We start from the raw sequence: 15,276 nt of genomic DNA on the forward strand, positions 1-15,276 counted from the left end.
ATTTTGTTTACGATTATATCTTCAGTGCCTACAACAGTGCCCAGTTTAAAGTAGGCACTCAATAAACCTATTGCGTGGATTAATGAACACTTAAATTACTTTTAATTGTTCACATTTTAAAAACAAAATAAATCCAAAACATTTTCATTGCATCATGACTTATATTATTTACAATGTAAATAGGATATATCTCTCTTTCAGAAAGCCTTCCCTAATCGATCCCCAAGGCTCCTACCACCTAAGCTGGGCTCAGATAAATATGCCTCTTTCTATGAACTTTAGTCTTACCTTTCTCATAGCACTCAGTACTTAATACGTTTTTTAAAGGTTTTATTTATTTATTTATTTTAGAGAGAGAGCAAGCAGGAGCAGGGGGTAGAGAGAGAGCAAGCAGGAGCAGGGGGAGGAGCAGATGGAGAGGGACAAGCAGACTCCGTGCTGAGTGAGGAGCCCCACATGGGGCTTGATCTCATGACCCTGAGATCATGACCTGAGCCAAAATTAAGAGTCAGATGCTTAACCAACTGAGCCACCCAGGTACGCAGTACTTAATACTTTTTATGTATTTATTTCCTATTTGGACTATAGAAACTTTTTTTTCCAATTTGCTTTCCATAAAACAAATACATATATAGAGTTCAAAAAGTCAACAGTACTACAAGGCAAAACAGTATTTGTCCACCAACTACCCATCTTCCTCCTCAGAAGCAACTTACTTTCAACTCTTTTAGTGGTTTCTTCTGAGATTTATCTCCGTATTTCTAAATTACATGCTTAAGCTGATACTGATCTTAATTTGTTTTAACTTTAGATAGTATCCACAGACTTCCTACTATAGAAGATAAGAATTTGGCTGTCTCAAACATTCCCCCTAGAGACAAACAGAATTATACACACACATATGTTCCTATCCCACCTATATCTTCCGAAGATGATTTCACTAAGAGGTAACAGTATTATTCATGGCTGAGCCAAATATATACTATAAAACTTTCTAAATGCCCCTCAAAATTTATTTTCTCCTTTTCCCACACACATAGCTAGATTGTCTTTCCCAACCTTCCTTACTGTTAGGTGTGTCCTTAAGATCAAGTTGTTACCTCCTCCATGCTCTCCTCGTATCACTGTATAAAATTCTCAATCATCCATCTTCAGGCACAGAGCCAACAATTATGTTCTAATCCAGATCACTGAGTCTCAAGTTTCTGTGCATCAGAATCAGCTAGTTCCAAAATGCAGATTCTGATTCTAATTTGGAGGACTGACATTCTGCATATCTAATAAGTCCAGGTAAAGTCAATGCTGTTAACACTTGGCCATACTTTTGGCTGGACAACATCATCAATGGAACTTGGGCCCCTGAGTGACCACACAGAACTACTCATCTGGATCAGGTGACCACTCACCTAGCAATTGTTATATGAAAGAAAGATAAAACTCTACTTTTTTTTTTTAAAGATTTTATTTATTTATTTGACAGAGAGAGACACAGCGAGAGAGGGAACACAAGCAGGGGGAGTGGGAGAGGGAGAAGCAGGCTCCCCGCAGAGCAGGGAGCCCGATGCGGGACTCGATCCCAGGACCCCGGGATCATGACCTGAGCTGAAGGCAGTCGCTTAACCAACTGAGCCACCCAGGTGCCCTAAAACTCTATTTTTTAAGGCACTGTACTAATGGATTTCTTTGTCATGGTAGCCCAGCCTTTTGACTTAATATATATATATAATAATCACATTTTTCTTTGGTATACTTTTCAATTTTACCTAGAATTAATCATTGCCTCATTTTTCTTAAGATTTTTTACATACCTATCGATAATTCATTGACAGAACCATAAATCTGTGAATATGTTCAAACACACATCACATAGTCTATATGTTTGTTTTTGTTGTTCTCTCCTTGAACATCCCCTGTCTAGCACTTGCTGGTCACTACTAGTCTTTTACCACAGCTGTCACCCTGAAACTTCCTTTCACTATCATCCTACCAATTCTTATCCACCCTCATGCTGACTTCTATCTTCCTCTTCCACAATTTACTCCCTCTTTTTTCGGTGGAGTACATCCTCCAGTACCTATGAAAGGTAGTGAAAAAAAATAATTATGCCCAATTTCTGCATTTCATTCTGTGTAGACAGGCATCCATTATCATAACACTCTGGACTTTTTTCCACTCCCCTCATTCATTCTTTTCCCAAAGACATGGACTAACATATTTCATCAGTGAGTTTGTGAAAATGATGTAGGCAAAACTAAGTATCTCTCTCCCATCCCTCTTCACAGCTAGCTGTTCATAAGGAAGAGAATTCCACTTTCCCATTCGTACTCTAACATTTACAGGTATAAGCCCCACACAGGGTCTGCAGTTGTGCCTATGCCCGAGTAAGTCTAATTCTGGCACTGAGTATTAATAAACAACTTGAAAATAAAAAATCCATTCTCCAAAGTGACTTTTATCCATAATAAAAATGATAATCTGGGGGTGCTTGGGTGGCTCAGTAGGCTAAGCACCTGCCTTCAGCTAGGGTCATGATCCCAGGGTTCTGGGATCAAGCCCCGCACCAGGCTCCCTGCTCAGCAGGGAGTCTGTTTCTCCCTCTCCTTCTTCTCCGGCTCGTGTTCTCACATGCGCGTGGTCACCCTCTCTCTCTCTCAAATAAATAAATAAAATCTTTAAAAAAAAATGATAATCTGATCTCCATATGCTTCTTTCATCTTTCGGAATTTGTTCAGGATTCAGGAAGGGAAACAGTGCTAATTATTGGGTCCCTTAAGTCCCAAAAGGAAGTAAATCTTGTAAGACTTTATATGTCTTAAATGTCTTTTCTATCTTCATATTTTGTTTAATTAGGTTTAAACTTCTAGGTTAGAAATCATTCACTCAAAATGCAACAGGTATTGTTTCAATGACTTCTAGTTTGTAATGTTAATACTGAGAAAATCATGCCATTCTTATTTTCCATCTTTTTTACTTAACTGCTTTCTTCCTTATGGAAACTTTCAGGATATTCTCTTTATCTCAGTGTTCTTTTTTTTTTTTTTTTTTCAGTGTTCTGTAAATTTTTTTTTTTTTTTAAGATTCATTTATTTATCTGAGAGAGAGAGGGAAAGCACACATGCAAGCAGGGGAGGGCAGAGGGGGAGGGAGAGAGAATCTCAAGCAGACTCCCCACTGAGCACAAAGCCCGACACAGGGCTTGATCTCACGACCCTAAGATCATGACATGAGCTGAAATCAAGAGTCAGAAAGTTAACCAATGAACCACCCAGGCTCCCCTCAGTGTTCTGTAACTTCTAAATGATAAGCCCTGGAGCAGATATTTCTTCATTCATTTTTCTTGGTATTCAGTTTGCTCTTTTAATCTCTAACTCAAGTCCCCCCCACTCCTGAATATTTTTTCTTGTATTATGTCTTCTATCATTTCCTCCCTTTCATTTTCTCTTTTTTTCTAGTTCCTATTAATTGGACTTTATGCATCCTACATTGATTCTCCACTTATCTTACCATTTTTCTCCATTTTCCACCTTTATTTTCTTTCCTGAGTGATTTCCTCACCTTTATCTTCCAACTCTTCTACATTTGGAGGACAGGAACACAGGAAGTATATACTTTCATTTCTAAAAACACTTTAACTCCCTGATTATTACTTCTTACAGAACTCTGTTCTGGTCTCATGACTATCATCTCTTACATCTGAAGACTAATAGTTTTTCTTAAATTTTTTTCTGCTCCTTGTAGTTTCCTGAATTTCTTACTTGTTTTCTTCTCTATCAAGCACACTAATATACGCATAGGAAAGAGTAAGAGAAAAAAGGAGAAAAATATTTGAAGAAATAATAGCCAAAAATGTGCCAAATCAGATGAAAGACACAATTATACACATCCAAAAAGTCCAATGACTCCAAGCAGAATAAACTCAAAGAAATCCACGCCAATCAAGACCCATTATTATTCAATTTTGAAAACCAAAGAGAGAATTTTGAAATCAGCAAGAGAGAAGCAACTTCTCATGCACAAAGTATTCACAATAAGATTAACAGATGATTGGGGCGCCTGGGTGGCTCAGTCATTAAGCGTCTGCCTTCGGCTCAGGTCATGATCCCAGGATCCTGGGATCGAGCCCCGCATCGGGCTCCCTGCTCTGCCGGAAGCCTGCTTCTCCCTCTCCCACTCCCCCTGCTTGTGTTCCCTCTCTCGCTGTGTCTCTGTCAAATAAATAAATAAAATCTTTAAAAAAAAAAAAAAAAAGATTAACAGATGACTTCCCATCAGAAACCATGGAAATCAGGGGTGACCGGGCAGCTCAGGCAGTTGAGCCTCCAACTCTTGATTTTGGCCCCGGTCATGATCTCAGGGTCATGAGATTGAGCCTGGCATAGGCTCCACACTGGACATGAAGCCTGCTTAAGATTCTCTCTCTCCCCACTCCCTCTGCCCCACTCCCTCCCTGGCAAGAAAAAAAAAAAAAGTACAAGGATGGAAAAAGGTATTCCATGCAAAAAGCACTATAAAGAGAGCTGGGTGGTCATATAATTGTTAGACAAAATACATTTTAAGACAAAAGAGATTACAAGAAACAAAGAAGACATTATATATTGATAAGGAGATCAATCCAGGGGTGCCTGGGTGGCTCAGCTGGTTAAGCATTTGCCTTCAGCTCAGGTCATGATCTCAAGGTCCAGGGATCGAGCCCCACATTGGACTCCCTGCTCAGTGGGGAGCCTACTTGTCCCTCTGCCTCTGCTCCTCTCCCTGCTTGTGCTCTCGCTCTCTCAAATAAATAAAATCTTAAAAAATAATAATTGGAGACTTCAATACCCTACTTTCAATAATGGATAGAACAACCAGACAGAAAATCATTAAGAAAGTAGACGACTGGGCGCCTGGGTGGCTCAGTTGGTTAAGCGACTGCCTTCGGCTCAGGTCATGATCCTGGAGTCCCAAGATCGAGTCCCGCATTGGGCTCCCTGCTCAGCAGGGAGTCTGCTTCTCCCTCTGCCCCTCCCCCCTCTCATGTGCTCTCTCTCTCTCTCTCTCAAATAAATAAATAAAATCTTTAAAAAAAAAAAAAAGAAAGAAAGTAGACGACTTTGGGGCGCCTGGGTGCCTCAGATGGTTAAGCGTCTGCCTTCAGCTCGGGTCATGATCCCAGGGTCCTGAGATCGAGCCCCGTATCGGGCTCCCTGCTCAGCGGGGAGCCTGCTTCTCCCTCTCGCTCTGCCTCTCCCCCTTCTCATGCTCTATCTCTGTGTCTCAAATGAATTAAAAAAAAACTTTAAAAAAAAAAAAAGAAAATAGAACACTTCAACAACCCTAATGCCAATTAGACCTAACATACTCAGAAGCCTCTACCCAACATCAACAGAATACATATTCTTCTCTACTGCACATGGAACATTCTCCAGAACAGACCATTTTGCAAGGCCACAAGACAAGTCTTAATAAACTTAAAAAGACTGAAATCATACGAAGTATCTTTTCTTATCACAACAGAATGAAATTAGAAATCAAATCAATACAAAAACTGGAAATTTCACAAATATGTAAAACTTAAACAATGCACTCAAATCAACCAATGGGTCAAAGAAGAAATCACAAGGGAAATTAGAAAATACTTTGAGACAAATGAAAACAATGTACATTTTACCACATTTTCTAAAAACGGATAGAAGAGGGATGTTTCACATAATTTTTAAAAATAAGGATTATAGGGTGCCTGGGTGGCTCAGCTGGTTAAGCGTGTACCTTAGGCTTGGGTCATGATCCCAGAGTCCTAGGATCAAGCCCTGCATCGGGCCCCTGGCTCAGCATGGAGTCTGCTCCTCCCTCTCCCTCTGCCCCTCCCCCCCGCTCATGCTCTCTCTCTCTCTCAAATAAATCTTTAGAAAAGATTCTTTTAATTAAAAAAAAATTATAAAAGAATACAATAAACAACTGTTTACCAAGAAATTGGATAACCCAGATAGAATGGTCAAGTTGTACAAACTATCAAAACAGAGTCAAGAACAAATAAAAAATCCAAATACACTTACAACAAATAAGTAGATTAAATCAGTAATCATAAACCTCCCAACAACAACAAGAAGCCCAGAACCACAAGACTATACTGGTGAAGTCTATTCAATATTTAAAGAATTAACACCAATCCTTCTCAAACTCTTCCCAAAAAAATTGAAAAGGAGGGGGCATTTCCTAACTCATTCTCTGAGGCCAGCATTACCCTAATATATGAACATACAGTCAAACAATCATCAACAAAATATTAGCAAACAAAGTAAAGAAGGATAGCTGGAAGAAAGGCAGGCAGGCACAAGGGGCCCCCACCCAAGGAGGAAACCACCCTTAAACACCACCCTGAAAGGAGCCTCCACCCTTTCCCACATGATAGGTATATGATAAAAAACCTGATAGGGTGACAGGAGCACAGAGAGTTAATCAGATTAAAAGAGCCCACCAACAAGCCCATAAAAACTGCTAGACTGGGGTGCCTGGGTGGCTCAGTTGTTAAGCGTCTGCCTTTGGCTCAGGTCATGATCCCGGGGTCCTGGGATCGAGCCCCACATCGGGCTCCCTGCTCCGCAGGAAGCCTGCTTCTCCCTCTCCCACTCCCCGTGCTTGTGTTCTCTCTCTTGCCGTCTCTGTCAAATAAATAAATAAAATATTAAAAAAAAAGAACAACAACAAAAAAACGCTAGACTTAGAAACTCCAGTGGCAACCCTCTTGCGTCCCCTCCCTCTTTAGGAGCTTTGTACTATCACAATAAACTTCGCTTTGCTGCCCACCACTCTTCGTCTGATCTACCTTATTATTATTCAAAGCAGCATGACCAAGAACCACAGGCACTAAAGGAAAAGAAATCCTGTAACACAAGCAGCATATTATATACCATGACCAAGTGAGATTTACCTCTAGAATGCAAGGGTGGTTCAACATACAAAAATCACTGTAAACACCATATTAACAGACTGAAGGAAAAGGAAAATATAATCAGCTTGACTGATGCAACAAAAAGCATTTGAAAAAATCCAGCAGCCTTTCTTGAAAAAAACCTTCAATAAACTTGTAATAGCAAGGAACTTCCTCAACATGATAAAAGTCATCTTACAAAACAAAGACACAGCTAACTGTTCCCCTACAATCAGGAATAAGACAAGGATGTCTGCTTTTTCCACTTCTATTTGACATAGTACTATTGTAAATTACAGCTAGAGCAATTAGGCAAGTAAAAGGAAAAAAGGCAGCCAAATGGGAAAGGAAGAAATGAAATTATCTTTTTCAGATGACATGATCTTTTAAGTAAGAAAACCCTTAAAAGTGCACCCAAAAAAAAAAAAGGCACCAAAAACAGAACTAAAAAACTAATTCAGTAAATTGCAGAATACAGAATCAACACAAAGATCAGGTCTATGAAATTAAGAAAATAATTCCATTTACTTTAGCATCAAAAAGAATACTTAAGAATACATTTAACTAAGGAAGCAAAAAATATTCTACATACTTTAGCATCAAAAAGAATACTTAAGAATACATTTAACTAAGGAAGCAAAAAAAATTCTACACAGAAAACTACAAAACAATACTGAGATTAGAGTTAAACAAATGGTACAAGATCCCAAATTCATGGATTCCTTCCAGTCTATTTTCCCTGCCTACCCCTTCCTTGCATTCTGCTTTCAGCTTCTAATCACTGCCCTCAGGTAACTGAGGCCAGAAATCAGGAACTATTTAAGCTCCTCTTAGAGCCCCAAGGGATAGAAAACTGGAAGACACACCTCTTACAATGTTCATCATTCACTTAAAAGGATTAAGCACTCCACCCCTTGCTTACTGTTATTAAGCTCGAAAATCCCAAGAATGGCTTAGGCTTTTTCCCCCAGAGCTGCCAAAAACTGGAGACTAGGCAGAATTCATGATGTGCAGCCCACTGTGTACTCAACCATTCATTTCCTTCACTTATCACCAATAACTTAATTAACAATATTGTTAAAATGCCAATACTACCCAAAGTAATCTATAGATTCAATGCAATCACTATCAAAATCCTAGTGGTATTTTTTGCAGAAATAGAAAAACTCATCCTAAAATTCATATGGAATTTCAAGAAACTCTGAAGAGCCAAAAGAATCTAGAAAAGGAAGAAAAAAGTTGGAGGACTCACACTTCCTGATTTCAAAAATTACTACAAAGCTACAGTAATCAAAACAGTATCATACTGGCATAGAAAAGACATAGATTATTAGAATAAAACAGAGAGTCCAGAAATAAACCCTCACATATGTGGTAAATTGATCTGATAATGATGCTAAAAGTATTCAATGGGGAAAGGACAGTTTTTTCCACAAATGGTGCTAGGAAAAACCAGATACCTACATTCAAAGGAATGAAGTTGGACCCTGGCCTTACACCAGTTATAAATATTTAATCAAAACAGATCAAATCAGATAAAGACTTATAATTAGTATATTATATAATTTATTAAAGCACTAATTGGGGGGCGCCTGGGTGGCTCAGTCAGTTAAGCGTCTGCCTTTGGCTCAGGTCATGATCTCAAGGTCCTGGGATCAAGCACTGGGCTCCCTTCTCAGTGGGAAATCTGGTTCTCCCTCTCCTTTTACCCCCTTGTGCCCTCCCTCTCTCTCTCCCTAATAAATAAAATCTTAAAAATAAAAAGGCACTAATTGTAAAGCGAAAGACTGGAAAAAATCTCTAATGACCATCAATACCACATTGGTAGGGAAAACTATCATAAAATCATAAAATATGTTACTATACAGCCATAAAACAGAATGAGGAAGTCTCTATTCTGCTATGGAGTGACAGTGAGGACCTATTTACTGTTAAATTAAAAAAGTAATACACACAGGAATATGTAGTAAGTAATTCTGTGTAAGAAAAAAGAAAATGGGGCACCTGACTGGCTCTGTCAGTAAAGTCTGCAACTCTTGTTCCCGGGGTTCTGGGTTCGAGCCCGACGCTGGGTGTAGAGATTACTCAGAAATAAAATCTTAAAAAAAAACCAAACAAACAAAAAATATATATACTTAAATTTTCAGAAATAAACAATGGGGGCACCTGGGTAGCACAGTCAGTTAAGTGTCCAACTCATGGTTTGGGCAGGGGTCATGGGATCTGGCCACATGAGGCTCTGTCCTCAGAGCGGAGTCCTCCCTCTCCCTTTCCATTGTCCCTCCCCCTCCTTATGCACCTTCTCACACTGTCACTCTAAAATAAATAAATAGGGGTGCCTGGGTGGCTCAGTCGTTAAGCGTCTGCCTTCGGCTCAGGTCATGATCCCAGGGTCCTGGGATCAAGCCCCGCATCGGGCTTCCTGCTTGGCGGGAAGCCTGCTTCTCCCTCTCCCACTCCCCCTGCTTGTGTTCTCTCTCTCGCTGTCTCTCTCTGTCAAAATAAATAAATCTTAAAAAAAAAAAATTTAAAAAAAAATAAAATAAAATCTTTTTTAAAAAGTTCCAAAGATGTAAATTTTAAAATTACACTAAAACTATACCTTATATTTTATTTTTTTAAAGATTTTATTTTTAAGTAACCTCTACACCCAATGTGGGGCTGAAACTCACAACTACAAGATCAAGAGTCACATGCCCCACCGAGTCTGCCAAGCACCCTACCTTATATTTTAACTTACATACACACACACACACACACACACACACTATAAAAACTGGTAAATCTTCACAACCTTGGATCTGGCAACAGCTTAAGTATAATATCAAAAACAGACAACAGGGGCACCTGGCTGGCTCAGTCAGTGGAACATGTGACTCGTGATCTCAGAGGGTCATGAGTTTGAGCCCCACAGAGATTACTTAAAAATAAGTAAGCCTTAAAAAAAAGAAAAAGCACACAACAACAAAAAATACTGGATCATCAAAAAAAATTTTTTTAAGATTTTTTATTTATTTATTTGAGAGAGAGTGAGAGAGAACCCAAGAGGGGGTAGGGTCAGATGGAGAAGCAGACTCCTGCTGAGCAGGGAGCCTGACATGGGACTCGATCCCGATACTCCAGGATCATGACCTGAGCCGAAGGCAGTCGCTTAACCAACTGAGCCACCCAGGCACCCAAAAATACCGGATCATGAAAATTTAAAATTTCTTCCTTGACATCTTTCTTGGCAATGATTTTTCAGATTTGACACCAAAAGTAAAGGCAACAAAAGCAAAAATAAACAAGGAAAACTATCAAATTAAAAAGCTTCTGGGGGAGGGGCGCCTGGGTGGCTCAGTCGTTAAGCGTTTGCCTTCGGCTCAGGTCATGATCCCAGGGTCCTGGGATCGAGCCCCACATCGGGCTCCCTGCTCCACGGGAAGCCTGCTTCTCCCTCTCCCACTCCCCTTGCTTGTGTTCCCTCTCTCGCTGTGTCTCTCTCTGTCAAATAAATAAAATCTTTAAAAAAAAAAAAAAAAGCTTCTGGGGGGACGCCTGGGTGGCTCAGTCAGTTAAGCATCTGCCTTCAGCTCAGGTCATGATCTCAGGGTCCTGGAATCGAGCCCCACGTTGGGCTCCCTGCTCAGCGGGGAGTCTGCTTCTCCCTCTGCCCCTCTCCCTGCTCGTGTTCTCTCTCTTGCTCACTCTCTCTTAAATAAATAGAATCTTTAAAAAAATTAAAATAAAAAGCTTCTGGTGCTCCTGGGTGGCTCAGTCAGTTAAGTGCAGCTCGGGTCATGATCTCAGGGTTGTGAGATCGAGCCCCAGGTTGGGCTCCATACTCAGAAGGGAGTCTGCTTGAGATTCTCTCCCCCACCCCCTAACACCCATGCACACACTCTCTCTAAAATAAATAGGTAAGTCTTTTTTAAAAAATTAAAAAGTTTCTGCATAGCAAAGTAAAAAGGCAACCTACAAAATAGGAGAAAATAGATGCAAATCACATATCTGACAAGGGGCTAATACCCAAAATATATGAAGAACTCACAGAACTCAATAGGTTAATAAAACACAATCAGATTTTAAAATGGGCAGAGAACATGAACAGACATTTTCCAAAGAAACCATACAGATGGCCAACAGGACATGAAAAGGTGATCAACAACACTAATCATCAGGAAAATGTAAATCTAAACTACAGTGAGATATCACCTCACACCTGTCAGAATGGCTATTATCAAAAAGACAAGAAATAACAAGTACTGGCAAGGATGTGGAGAAAAAAAAAATCCCTATGCACTGTTGGTGGTAATATTAAACTGGCACAGCCACAATGTAAAACAGTGTGGAGGTACTCAAAAAATTAAAAAGAACTACCAAATAATCCAGCAATTCCAATTCTGGGCATTTATTCAAAGGAAACAAAAACATTAACTCAAAAAGGTATCTGCATCCCCCCCATGTTAACTGTAGTGTCATTTACAATAGCCAAGACACTGAAGCAACCTGTGTCCATGCATGGATGAATGGATAAAGAAAATGTGGTATGTATATACAATGCAATATTATTCAGCCATAAAAAAGTAAAAAATCTTACCATTTATAACGACTGGGATGGACCCTGAAGACATTATGTTAAGGGAGATAGATAAAGACAAATACTGTATGATCTCACTAACATGTAAACCCTAAAACAAACAAAATGAACTCATAGATATACAGAACAGATTGGTAGTTGCCAGAGGCTGGGCCTGGGAAGAAGGAAGTGGGCAAAATAGGTCAAAGTGGTCAAAAGGTACAAACTTACAGTTATTAAAAAAAAAAATAAGTTCTGGGGACATAACGTACAGCATGGTGACTACAGTTAATAATACTGTGTTGTACAGGGGCGCCTGGGTGGCTCAGTTGGTTAAGCGACTGCCTTCAGCTCAGGTCATGATCCCAGGGTCCTGGGATCGAGCCCCACATCGGGCTCCCGGCTCCGCAGGAAGCCTGCTTCTCCCTCTCCCTCTCCCCCTGCTTGTGTTCCTGCTCTCGCTGTCTGTCTCTGTCAAATAAATAAATAAAATCTTTAAAAAAAAAAAAAATAATAATACTGTGTTGTTCATTTGAAAGTTGCTGAAAGAGTAAATCTTGAAAGTTCTCATCACAAGAAAAAATAATTTGTAACTGTGTGGTGATGGATGTTAACTAGACTTATTGTGGTGATCATTTCACAGTATATACAACAAATATCAAATCAGTATGCTGTACATATGCTGTACATAACGTACATTAGTGAAACTAATGTTATATGTTAATTACATCTCAATAAAAAAAGTAAAACATGTGTTCAGCAAGGACACTACCAAAAAAGTGGAAAAAAAAAAAACAACAAAATGGGAGAAAAAATCTGCAAATCATGTATTTGATAAGGGTCTAGTATCCAGAATATATAGACTCCTACAATTTATCAACAAAAAGAAAAACCACTTAACAAATGGGCAAAAGACCTGAATATACATTACTCCAAAGATAAATAAATGGTCAATAAGTGCATGAAAAGATGCTCAACATCATTAGTCATTAGGAAAATGTAAATCAAAACTATAAAAAAAACACCACTTCATACACACTATGATTATCAAAAAAGCAAAAAATAACAAATGTTGGTAAGGATATGGAGAGTTTGAAATCCTCATGCAGGGCGCCTGGGTGGCTCAGTCGGTTGGTTAGGAGTCTGCCTTCGGCTCAAGTCACAATCCCCAGAGTCCTGGGATAGAGTCCTGTGTCCAGCTCCCTGGTCAGTGGGGAGCCTGCTTCTCTCTCTCCCTCTGCCTCTTCCCCCGCTCCTGTTCTCTCGCTCTCTCGCTCTCTCTCGCTTTCTCTCAAATAAATAAAATCTTTGAAATCCTCATGCACCTGCTGGTGAGAATAAAATGATGCAGCCAATGCAGAAAACAGTTTGGCAGTTCCTCAACAACTTAAACATAGAATTACCATATGATCCAGAAACTTAAACATAGAATTACCATATGATCCAGTAATTCTACTCCTTGGTAGGTATCCCAAAGAACTGAAAGCAGGGATTTGAACAGTTATTTATTTGTATGCCCATGTTCACTGCAACATCATTCACAATAGCCAAAAGGTGGAAGCAACCCAAATAACTAACAGATGAATGGATAAATAAAATGTGGTATATACATACAATGGAATTTTACTCAGCCATTGAAAGAAATTCTGAAACATGCTACAGCATGGATGAACCTTGACAAAACTGTTTTGTTTTGTTTTTAAAGATTTTATTTATTTGAGAGAGAGAACACGAGCAGGGGGAGGGGCAGAGGGAGAGGGACAAGCAGACTCCCCACTGCGCGAGGAACCTGATGAGGGGCTCGATCCCAAGACCCTGAGATCACAACCTCAGCCGAAGGCAGATGCCCAACTGACTGAGCCACCCAGACACCCCGAGCCTTGACAACACTGTGTTCAATGAAATGTCACAAAAGTACAAATATTGTTTAAGATATTTAGAACAAATAAGTTCACAGGGACAGAAAATAGAATATAAGTTATCAGGGGCTGGGGGGGAGGGGAATGGGAGATACTGTTCAATGAGTATAGAGTTTCTGTTTGGGATGATAAAGAAGTTCTGAAAATAGTAATGATGATACAACACTGTGAATGTATTGATGCCCTGAGTTGTACACTTAAATGGTAAGTTTTATGTTATGTATATTTTACAATAAAAAAAACTTAAAACAAAAAAAGTTTAATCAAAATAATGTGCACTGAGCATATATAAGGTATCATGGACCTCAAATTTTAAATGTTAATCACTCTAAAATAGCTTAAGTTTTTAAAAAAATAAATTTTATATGGGTAAAATCAACTGACAGAATTTTTATGATCAAAGGTAAGTAGAACTGTGCCCCCTTCTCTCAAAAAAGTCAGTTGTGAATAAATGGGATTTCCAAATTAATTATCTAGATATTCACCCAAAGCCCCCAATTATTTAGGTTTTTCTGGATTGGTGAATCCTTTTCCTTCTTTGCTCATCCTTTAAGCTTTTGGGGCCACTTTATTATGTATTAAAATCCTTACCAGCAATTGTCAAAAGAAATTTAAGTATGCTTCTTTACACAAGCAATTTGTTGGCCCAAGACTGTCAACTGTTTGAGGGTTCTTTTCCTAACGTGATGTGGAGATTATGTGGGCCCCCAAATCACCCAAGCCACAATTTCCTTTTCATCTTTATAAATAACCAAGAACTAGCTCTATAGATGAAGAATTCTGTGATGTGAGTTTCTCCAGAGAGCTCTTGATTCTTCTATTATCAAGCAGCTCCTGAGTATTTATAATGTATACCTAACACTTTTTGAGAGGGTTTACTTGTTTGTTGGGAATACCTAGTATATCCCCTAGATCCAAAAACTGTGATATGTAATTGTGCTGGTCCTACAAGGCTTTTGAAATTTGACAAACTATCATTCGGAATGAGCCAGGTTACACTGCCTCTATAACTCAATGATGACCACAACATAAGTTGATTTATCAACTCATGTAAAATCCTCCATGAATTCAGGTGGCTCTAAAGGCAGCTAACCTTCATGCATTTGCTCAACATTCCAAGCTGCTTTGCTAACTTCTCACTTTTAGTAAAATAGGGAGAGAATAGGAATAGCACTGATTACCTTTACTCATTTCATTTACCAGAACAGGTCACTCGGCTGCACCTAACTTCAAGGCAATAAAGAACACAACCCTCAGAATGCCTAAAAATAAAAAAGTATTGGGCGCCTGGGTGGCTCAGTTGTTAAGCGTCTGCCTTCGGCTCAGGTCATGATCCCAGGGTCCTAGGATCGAGTCCCACATCGGGCTCCTTGCTCAGCAGGGAGCCTGCTTCTCCCTCTCCCTCTGCTGCTCCCCCTGCTCGTGCTCTCTCTCTGACAAATAAATAAATAAAAATCTTTAAAAAGTATTAAAATTCTCATCATAATGGTACAACATGAAATATGGCAGCCTCTTTGTCTCAATGCATGTTACTATTTCCTTCAATCCTTTTGTTCAGGGCTAACTTCAGGAACATGTGATCTGTGCAGTCACACAGGGCTCCCTGCTCAGAAAAGAAGACCCTGTGCTTGGTTTAAAATTGCTGTCATCATCTTGAAATTGTTAATTTTATCTATGAATCTGTGTTTTGAGATCTTTTTTTTTTTTTAAGGTTCTATTTATTTATTTGAGAAAGAGAGCACACACATGCATGAGTTAGGGGGAGGAGCTGAGGGAGAGGGCAAAACAGACTCCCCACTGATCAGGGAGGCCACACGGGGCTCCATCCCAGGACCCCAAGATCACAACCCAAGCTGAAGGCAGACACCTAACTGACTAAGCCACCCAGGTGG

At 39.5% G+C, this 15,276-nt stretch overlaps 1 protein-coding gene across 9 annotated transcripts in view; it reads right to left on the bottom strand.

Annotated features, from left to right (window-relative positions):
* The window catches only part of TUT4 (terminal uridylyl transferase 4), a 125,198-nt gene that overhangs the window by 93,792 nt on the left and 16,130 nt on the right, over nt 1-15,276 (bottom strand). Inside the window, exon 1 of one of the 9 annotated variants that reach the window (XM_081816930.1) lies at nt 717-1,419. The exons of the other annotated variants lie outside the window; for them this stretch is intronic. The gene's annotated coding sequence lies outside the window, so the exon portion shown is untranslated. Of the gene's footprint in view, nt 1-716; nt 1,420-15,276 lie in introns of those variants that run through there. 9 annotated transcript variants of the gene reach the window in all.

This window comes from Leptonychotes weddellii, chromosome 4 (assembly GCF_054177405.1).
Source record: "Leptonychotes weddellii isolate Sample4059 chromosome 4, ASM5417740v2, whole genome shotgun sequence".
NCBI lineage: Eukaryota > Metazoa > Chordata > Mammalia > Carnivora > Phocidae > Leptonychotes > Leptonychotes weddellii.